We start from the raw sequence: 8953 nt of genomic DNA on the forward strand, positions 1-8953 counted from the left end.
GCCACTAGTTTGGGGGTGATAAGGGGTAGATAACTTATGGGTGATCCCATACTTTTTCATTAGGGTTTCAAAAGGCTGATTACAAAAATGAGTACCCCTATCACTAATTATTGCACGTGGTGCACCAAAGCGGGAAAAAATGTTCTCTTTGAGAAACTGGACCACCACTTTGTGATCATTAGATTTACAAGGTATGGCCTCTATCCATTTAGAAACATAATCAACGGCCAAAAGTATGTACAAATTCCCAAAAGAATTAGGGAATGGTCCCATAAAATCGATGCCCCATACATCAAAGATCTCAACTACCAAAATAGGATTGAGGGGCATCATGTTCCTTTTATTGATACGGCCAAAAGACTGGCAGGCAGGGCAAGCCTTGCAAAAATGAAAAGCATCTCTAAAAAGAGTGGGCCAATAAAATCCGCATTGGAGAACCTTTGCTGCAGTCTTCTTAGGTCCAAAGTGTCCACCACATGCATGATCATGACAAAAAGAGAGAATAGAATGTTGCTCATGATCAGGAACACATCGTCGGATAATCTGATCCGGACATATCTTAAACAAATAAGGATCATCCCAGAAAAAGTGCTTAACTTGGGAATGAAACCTATACTTATCTTGGGTGGACCAGTGATCCGGAGTCACACCTGAAACTAAGAAGTTGACAATGTCAGCAAACCATGGTTCACTAGACATTGCAAATAATTGTTCATCTGGAAAGTTCTCGTTGACTGGAGAATCAACAGTCAAGGAATTGGGAACCCGGGATAAATGGTCTGCAACTAGGTTTTCAACTCCTTTCTTATCCCTAATTTCTAAATCAAACTCTTGCAAAAGTAAAACCCACCTAATGAGACGGGCTTTGGCATCCTTCTTCTGAACTAGGTATCTGAGGGTAGAATGATTAGTATACACTACCACATGTGAACCAACTAAGTAAGACCGAAACTTTTCTAATGCAAACACAACAGCTAAAAATTCTTTTTCAGTGGTTGTATAATTGAGTTGTGCATCATTTAAGGTCCTACTAGCATAGTAAATGACAGTGGGCAACTTATTAATCCTTTGTCCCAAAACTGCTCCTATGGCAAAATCTGAAGCATCACACATCAGTTCAAAAGGTTCAGTCCAAACAGGTGGTTGAACAATGGGTGCATTGGTCAACTCCTTCTTAAGTTGCTTTAAGGATTCTAGGCACTCTTTGGAAAACTCAAAAGTCTGATCTTTGACAAGTAATGAGGTGAGAGGTCGGGCTAACTGACTAAAGTTCTTAATAAACCTTCTGTAGAAGCCTGCATGCCCTAGAAAGGACCGACCATCCTTAATAGATTGAGGGGGTGGTAAATTATCAATTAAATCCACTTTGGCTCTATCTACCTTAATTCCCTCCTTGGATATTACATGGCCTAAAACAATACCAGATTTAACCATAAAATGGCATTTCCCCCAATTCAAAACCAAATTCTTAGATATGCACCTTTTCAAAACTAGGAAAAGATGATGAAGACATTCAGAATAGGAATTCCTATGAATTGAAAAGTCATCCATAAATACTTCTAAGAATTTTTTGATTATGTCAGAAAAAATGCTCATCATGCATTGTTGGAAAGTAGCAGGGGCATTGCAAAGCCCAAAGGGCATACGCTTATAAGCAAATGTTCCATATGGGCATGTAAAAGTGGTCTTATGTTGGTCCTCTAAAGCAATTGGCATTTGGTTATAGCCAGAATATCCATCAAGAAACCAATAGTATTCATGTCCAGCTAACCTCTCTAACATCTGATCAATGAATGGCAATGGGAAGTGGTCCTTCTAGGTTGCCATATTAAGTTTCCTGTAGTCAATGCACACACGTCATCCTGTTTGGACACGGGTAGGGATCAACTCATTATTGGTATTAGGAACTACAGTCACACCAGACTTCTTAGGCACTACGTGAACTGGGCTTACCCATTGGCTGTCAGAAATAGGATAAATTATTCCATGATCCAAGCACTTTAGGATCTCTTTCTTCATAGCTTCCATCATCACTGGGTTAGCTCTTCTTTGGGGTTCCGTGGATGGTTTGGAATCCTCCATAAGATGTATATGATGTTGCACAATGGAAGGGCTTATACCTTTGATATCAGCCATGGTCCAACCTAGGGCTTCCTTATTATCTTTTAACAATTTAAGTAACTCCACTTCCTGGTTAGAAGTCAAATTTGAAGAAATTATTACAGGAAGAGTTTGGTCAGGCCCTAGGAAAGCATATCTTAAATTAGATGGCAACTCCTTAAGATCTAGCTTAGGGGGCTCAACTATGGAAGGTTTGGGAATGGAATTGGAAAGGGGTTCTAAGGGCTCCACAAGTGTGTGAAGACTCAAGACTTCAGAAAAGAAATTTTCACTATCATCATCCAACTCATCAATACACTCTTGGAATTCTGAATCAAAATCACTATCAAAGTTGGTAACTAAATCATCAGAAAAATCTAAAAAATCCTCAAGCATATTGATCTCTTCTTCCATATGTGGTTGCTTGCCAATCCTAAACATGTTAAACTCAACAGTTTGGTTATCAAAAGATAATCTTAGGAAACCATTCCGGCAATTGATTAATGCATTACTGGTAGCCAAGAATGGTCTTCCTAGAATTATTGGGATCTCATCCTTGGTTAAGAAGGGCTTAGTATCTAACACAATGAAATCAACAGGGAAAATAAATTCCCCCACCTTTAGTAAGACATCCTCAACCATCCCTTTAGGAATCTTAACAGACCTATCTGCCAATTGAAGAGTAGTTCCAGTTGCTTTCAATTCTCCTAATCCTAGTTGCTTGTACACATGGTAAGGTAAAAGATTTACACTTGCGCCAAGGTCAAGTAAGGCATGCTCAATATAGGTGTTGCCTATGACACAAGATATGGTAGGGCTCCCTGGATCCTTATACTTGGCTGCTATGGGCTGAGTAATTATGGAACTAATGTTACCTGCCAAGAACGTCTTTTTGGGCACACTAGTGATACGTTTGTGAGTACACAAATCTTTCAGTACCTTTGCATAGGCGGGGATCTGGGATATGGCATCCAAAAGAGGGATGTTTACTTCTACCTTTTTGAAGACTTCTAAAATTTTGTCCATGGAAGCAGTCTTCTTTTTTTTTACCAAGCGATTAGGAAATGGGACAGGATGAACATAAGGACTGTTAGGGATTTGCCCCTGTTCAGAAGAATCATTTTTGTTTTCCTCAACCAAATCATCTTTAGTTTCAGAAAAATCTTTAGGTTCATTAGACGAACCTGGAACAAGAGGCACATTTGTGTCCTCAATTGAAGAAGAGTTAACAGGAGTAATAGATGGGGAAGATTTAGGAACGCTCTGTAGGTACTCTCTACCACTCCTAAGGGCATAAACAACATTACATTGGTTAGAGGGCCCTTGTTGGGTCTGACCTTGTACTATATTCAGTGGTGCATTAGTTGGTCCTTGTAAACTAACAGGTTGATGATGCCTAGGGTTAGGCTCTGGTTGACTGGATAAAGTTCCCTTCTCCCTCTCACGCATAATTGAGACAACTTGGGTAAGTTCTCTCGTAAGATTTTGATGGCTTGTCATGAGGAGGGCCATATTTTTTTCCAAGTCACTAATTCTACTTGCCTCTCCAGTGTTAGTAAACCCAGGGGGTTGCTGATAAGATGATAGAAGAGGGGCCCTAGGAAAACTCGCCTGAGGTCCTACATTTGACCTAGGAAAAGTATTTTGGGAAAAAGATTGTTGTGTAAAGGGAGGCCTTTGGGGTCCAGGTTGACCTTGATTATAAAAATTGGAAGGTCCTGCTTGGTTGCCCTGATTCCAAGAGAGATTTGGGTGATTTCTCCATCCTGGATTGTATGTGTTACTATATGGATTATTCTGGTATAAGGCATTAACACTATTATTAGAAGTGCCCCCAGAGGTGTTAGGGCTTTCTTCTATGACATGTCCAGGGGACTGGCACCAAGCACAAATCTTAACCAAATTGACTGATGATGGCTCTCTAGGAACAATAGCCTCAATCCTCTTGATTAGGCTATCCAAATGGGCTTCCTTGGCTACTATCCCATCCACAAAATATCCTTTTCCTCCTATAGTTCTTTCACTCTCTTGGGTTGATTCCCACTCACGGGTTTTTTCAGCTAAGTCAAGTAAGAATTCCCATGCCTTTCCTTCATCTGTAAAGGATGTGAATCCCTCAGGGCACATAGACTCTATCATTTGTTTAGTTGGGTAATCAATACCCTCATAAATTATTTGACATAAATGCCATAGGTCTAGGCCATGGTGAGGGCATTCTTGGAGTAGATCCTTGAATCTCTCCATAAGTTTGGAAAATGACTCACTAGGCTTTTGCCTAAACTGAAGGATATCACTTCTAAGCTTATTGGTCTTGTGAGTTGGGAAAAACTTCTTAAGGAAGACAACTGTGAACTGTTCCCATGAGGTTATGAAATTTGTGGGTAATCCATACAACCACTTCTTAGCTTGGTCTTTCAATGTAAAAGTGATAAACCTAAGCTTAACAACATCATCAGAAAGCTGTTGGATCTTAATTAGAACAATACCTCTTCAAATTCCCTTAGAAATATGTATGCATCCTCAGAGGTCAACCCATGGAAGTGGGGCAACATAGTGATGTATTGAGATTTGAGTTCAAAATTATTGCCCTGGGCTTGTGGTAGAACTATACAAGAAGGTTGAGCTGTTCTAGCAGGGTAGAACCTATCTTTCAGAGATTTAGGTGAAGGGTTTTGCTGTTGGTCTCCCATATTGAAGGGTTTTAAAGAGAGCAAACGTATAGGGTCACTACTTGTTGGATCTCTTCTTTCTAACCGATTCTTAGTATTACGTACCCACTTAACACTCATGCAACAGAAAAACTTCCCACAACTAAAGTAAGACAAGCACAAAAGAATGGATAGCAAAACTTTTTGATGATTTTTTTTTTTGGGAGCTTACCGGCAGGGATCCGGGGTTGCTCAGGTCAATTTCTGAGGTACTGCTACAGGGCGAAACCTGTCTTTATCATACTGTGAGGCATGACGACCTCCATTGATACAACTATTATTGCAAGTTGTTCTTCTCAGGAATTCAATAAAAGAAAAGGAAAAATATAAAACAAAGCAAACAAAGCACTCCGATTTACCAAAAGAAAGTGAAAAATAACATGGAACTGTCTCCCCGGCAACGGCGCCAAAAACTTGTTTGAGATTTAAAATGTAACCGCAAGCGTACGGATCAGTGTAGCTACGGGTCGAACACAGGGAGAGCAGCCACTTTATTTTTTATTTCTTTTAATAATGCGAAAGTGAACTGATTAATGGTTGTGATCTAATTCTAATTACCGTCCTAAAAATAATGTCCTAACCATTCGTCATCTAAGAATTTAAAGACGCAAACCACGCAATTAAAAATAAATAAATAACTGAAAATAAACAACCCACGCAAATAAAAAAATAAATAAATAACGGAGAAAAAATGCTGAAATAAAAATAAAGTAAAAGAAAGCGGATAAAGCTAGAGAGAGACTCACAAGTAGGTTTTTCTACTTAGCCCGAGGGATGCATCATAATATGAGCTTCCCTACTTGACCAGAGAGTCACTCTTACAAGGGTTACTCTACTTGGCTTTAGGAAAAGGGAGACAATTAAAATAAAAACAATAAATTGATGGTTCTATGGCTAGGAGGGGCAAAGCCAACACATACACTAGCCATGAACCTTGGGGGAAAGGGATAACATATTGTAACGACTGAAAATAAAAATCCTAAATTAAGAAAGAAAGGGTAGTCAGAAGAGGGAATGAGAGGGGGGAGAGAAGACTACTGAAGGAGCCTACTTACTTGAATCAATGCTTGAACTTGAAAAAAAATTGCTCCACGGCTCGTGATCTTGTCACATAGATCTAAGCCTAGAACTATAACTTAAAAAATTACAACTCAATTGCATAAATTATAAACATAAAAAGAACTGAATAAAAATAAAAGAGTGCTTCCATTAATTGACATAAAAAAAACTATTGCAAAAGTGATTAAAACAAAAATAGAGAAGAACTAAAACCAAAGAGTGAGAGAGGGAGAGAGAGAGCAACTAAAAAAAAAACTAGAAGAAGAATGAATTGTGTCTCCTCCTCTTACATGAGTTGTATTTATAGGGAATGGAGAGGTAGGGTAACAATTTTCTCTTTCCTAAAATAGAGAAACCCACAATTGATTGTGAGATCTTTTGAGTCCAAAAGTGCTAAGATGGATGAGAGAGAAGAGAGAAATAAATTTTGAGAAATTTCCTATAATTTTTTGCTTATTTTCTTTCCTTTTTTTTTCTAATTTATTTTTCTTCTTTTTTTTCTCTCTCCTAGGGACGATTTTTTTTTCTTCCTTTGTGTGATTTGGACAATCTTTGGTGATGATGTGGAGGAGAGAGAAGATTTGGACAATCTTTGGTTCTCCCTTTTTTTTCTTCTCTTCTTGCTTCCACGATTTTGCTTTCCTTTTTTTTTTTTCTTTTTCTTCTCTTCTTGCTTCCACGATTTTGCTTGCTTCTAATTTGATGTGGAAATCCCCTCCATGCCCTTAGTGCTTTAAGTGAGTGAAAAGCAAGAAATCTTCAACAAATTCTCTAAAAAAAACAACCATGAGATTCGAACTTGAGACCTCTTGGTGAGCAAGGGAATTTTGTACACCATAGCTCACCAACTAAGTTAGGTAGTTGTTGTTACCAAAACAAATCTTTAATCACTTAAGGATATGGTCCATCGATCCTTGTTGGCATTTGGAGTATTCCTTGTACCTCTGGGACAATTGCAAACGGGCTGGTTCTGCATCTCGGTTCAGTTCTGATCCATTATTCTTTTTCTGACCTGAAAAAGAATAATCATTTGTATGGGTGACCAAACGAATGTGTACTTTTAATTGAACACGTCCATCTTGCTCAGAATTTCGTCCTCTTCGCAACCATGGAAAGAAATAGGACCTCTTTACGTGTAAAATTGAAGATATAGCGTCCGATAGTCCTTAAGGCCTTGAAAATATAAAACCTGCAAAAAGAGAGTAAAACCCAAGGTAGCTCCATTCTAAATATGTAAAATGCATGTTTTACTACCCTAGATTTCACACATAAATGTGCTCATCAAGCAGCAGGTTCAGTTTTCAATATTCCTCTTCTTCCTCCTTAGATCCAACTATGACTCCCGTGAGTAGGGCACAATAGAGACAGAGGAGCAGTAGGTTCAGTCTTCAATACTCAAAAGCACGATCTTATAAGAATGAGAATATGGAATGGGCCTTTTTGGCGCATTCCAGAACAAGGCCCATTCTCTATGAGAATTTATACCAAACAACTATTTTTTTTTTCCATTTCAGAATGCGTACTAGAGTCAGAATCCGTTATGAGAATGCATATTGTTATGGCTGAAATTAATACGACTTAGTGCTTGTCGAGTGGCCCTGAGATGCGGGAGTAGCCGAACGACTTGGCAAAACTGACCATAGTCCACCTAACTTAAGCTAGCATCCAAGGTAGGATCCGATAAACCAATGGCGTCATCCAAATCCTAGGAGCCGAACGGCCAAGTCAGAACCAAGGGAAGCCCCACATGCAAGGGGTTTATACAACGAGAAGGTCAAACCGTCAGGCAATGGGCTATTTGCGTCTCGGAATGAGCAACCAGGAAATTACACCATCTACCCTCTGCTGATCGGTCCAAGACTAGACAACACCGTTAAGAAGTATCACCCCAAAAGGGAAGTTGATGAGCCTAGCTTGCGTATCATGAGACACAGAGTGAATCCAAGCAGGACGTCCTTGAAACAAAGAATCTTCCCACAAAGGAAGGAAATCTTGCATATTCCCTGAGATATGGTCAATATGGAAAACTCCCATAACAGAAATGATCTCCACATTCACTTTCCTACTACAACTCTTGCCAGATCTAGACTCCTACTTTTAATGGACAACTACCAAATCAGGACTCTCTAAGGAAAGCAGCCATCTCCAGCTATAAAAAACTTAGGTAAAATCCCTTTCTAAAGGACTAATTTTTTTCTATTCCTACTAGAATTATTTGTTTCCACAGATGTCTAACTTAGGCATCAGAGAGTCCCCCGCTGGATCAGCCTGGAGCTCACTCTCTTGTGTTTATTCATCTTTACAGAGCACGAAGGAAGCCTAGGACGATTTCCAATCTCAACACATACCAAGCACAACTTTAATATAACAGTGGTTAAGTGATTCTAACATTGAATTAATTCATTAATAAAAAATTTCATATATTCAACGTGTAAATATGATAAAAGAGACATCATATGATAAGCCATATGCTAATCCCATCTTTGCAAGAGTTTTAGAGCCTTATGGAAAGCTTATGAGAAGCAGCTCTGACCATAGTTAGCAAATTCGGATTCGGGAATTATTCGGCCGAAGAATAATTCGGAATAATTCGTTTGGTTAATTTAAGGGTTCGGTCAAAAAAGCGGTCAAAAAAGCGGACAAAATAAAAATCGGATTCGGATTCGGATTCGAGAATTATTCGAGTACCAAAATAAAAGTCGGGCAAAAAATTCGGATGTTATTTTTTATAATTTATTGTATCTATTTTATTTATTAAGTAATTAACTTGATATGTACACCTAAGAAGAGAAAATTATTGTAGTTCAAATATACAATACAGTAAAAAAACTAGAAAAAAGTTGTCATTGAGTGATGAAAGCAATGGTTACAGTAATTCAATTTCTAATGCATGTTTTAATGCTTCTACCAATTATCCTGTAGGGACGTAAAAGTTCAAAATGACTTCATTCAATTCATGAGTCCATGACTCACATAATTCCATCATTCATGCTTAAAAGGAAAAGCTATTCTAAATAAAGCAAAACATCCACAAAAGCATAACAATAGTTATTACATCACCATAACTTAAGTACTCAACTAAATTA

General features: G+C 38.4%; 1 non-coding gene across 1 annotated transcript; it reads left to right on the plus strand.

The window, feature by feature from the left end:
• The first annotated feature begins 4297 nt into the window (after nucleotides 1-4297).
• LOC122062274 lies at nucleotides 4298-4404 on the plus strand. Its single transcript, XR_006134894.1, has one exon. It is a non-coding gene; the product is annotated as a small nucleolar RNA R71 (small nucleolar RNA).
• Nucleotides 4405-8953: the final 4549 nt, after the last annotated feature.

The sequence above is a fragment of the Macadamia integrifolia genome, chromosome 14, assembly GCF_013358625.1.
Source record: "Macadamia integrifolia cultivar HAES 741 chromosome 14, SCU_Mint_v3, whole genome shotgun sequence".
Lineage (NCBI taxonomy): Eukaryota > Viridiplantae > Streptophyta > Magnoliopsida > Proteales > Proteaceae > Macadamia > Macadamia integrifolia.